At 42.5% G+C, this 1,276-nt stretch overlaps 1 non-coding gene across 1 annotated transcript; it reads right to left on the bottom strand.

Moving 5' to 3' along the window:
- Positions 1-876: 876 nt before the first annotated feature.
- On the bottom strand, positions 877-966 carry TRNAR-CCU. The gene is given in 2 exon segments: positions 877-912; positions 930-966. It is a non-coding gene; the product is annotated as a tRNA-Arg (tRNA).
- Between the last annotated feature and the right edge of the window lie 310 nt (positions 967-1,276).

The following is a 1,276-nucleotide window of genomic DNA, read 5'->3' as shown; positions in this document are numbered from 1 at the left end:
TAGACATTTGCACCTGTTTCTTCTTGCCTAATGATTTTATTAGTTCAAAGTTTATTCATTTCAGAACAAATTATTTCATTTAATGTTGTTTTATTTCATTTTCATTTAGGGTGATTTTACTGTTCCTCATTATTAGGTATATTAGAGACAATATCTCCTATAACAAGGTTCCATGGTGTAATGGTTAGCACTCTTTGAATTCAGTGATCCGAGTTCAAATCTCAGTGAGACCTGTGTGTACTTGTAGTTTTAAGGAAGTGAGACTTCCTGCTACTTCTCTCTTATAGTCACAGCCTGGGAGACCCACTGGGGCAATTCCACCCTGTTCTATGTGATCACGATGGGTCATAGTTGACATTGGAGTGAGTTTCCTCTTTCAGTTGTGTGGTTCTGGGCTGCTACCCTAAAGCACCAGCCATTCTGAGAGAGAAAGATGCGATTTGCTATTCTCCTAAGATTTACAGCCCTGGCTATCAACTGCATGGCAGGGTGGTTGGCTTGGTAGTGGTTTGGTCCTCTTATGAGATGAAACTATAGAGAGTTTCATAAAAATCAATTTCCCATTCCCATGCCAAAAATTTTTGATGCATTGAGTTTCAATTTTGAAATTAAGAGACAACACAGAATTTTGTCATCAGAGAAGTGTGGCTTAAAGAATCGAGTGACCTACAACATCCAGAAGCTGTCCTGGCATCCAGATAAAGACCATGTCACTCTCCTTTTGAGCATAAGCGAGCTCATAGAGCACAAATTGCAGACAAACTTACCGTGAGATCATAATTAAGTGAGAAGAAACAATGCCATTCATATTGGTATCTTGTAAAGAGAGGAGAATCCGAAGTGCCACTGAAGTGTCCTCCTGGACCAAAAGTCCACCGACTCTGGTGGGACTCGAACCCACAACCTTTGAATCACTTCTTGAGAAGAGTTAGGAGTCCAATGAGCTATCCATTGCGCCACAGAGCCCAGTTATGAACCGCATGTGGCTGGAGACCTTCCGTGATTGGATACATATCTTCAGTTCTAAACAAGAAATGGAATCCCTGAGGTGCAAGAATTTCGGGGCCCTCTTGTCTCCACGAAATAAAGAACATTTTGAGGTCTAAAGATCATTTATTTTGATCTCTGACAAACCTACACTCAAGCCCTTTTTCAACAGGTAGCTGGGTCTCCACCCCTTTTTCTCTCTCAGGAAAGGAAGGTGCTCACACCCGGGTGAGCTCTACCCTCAAAGGCAACTGGCTCCCTGAGGGCCAGGTTTGCTGAGCACGCTGCT

This window comes from Echinops telfairi, unplaced genomic scaffold, assembly GCF_000313985.2.
Source record: "Echinops telfairi isolate 266 unplaced genomic scaffold, ASM31398v2 ScPeMD7_140;HRSCAF=443, whole genome shotgun sequence".
Lineage (NCBI taxonomy): Eukaryota > Metazoa > Chordata > Mammalia > Afrosoricida > Tenrecidae > Echinops > Echinops telfairi.
This window is presented reverse-complemented; position numbering and strand designations above follow the sequence as displayed.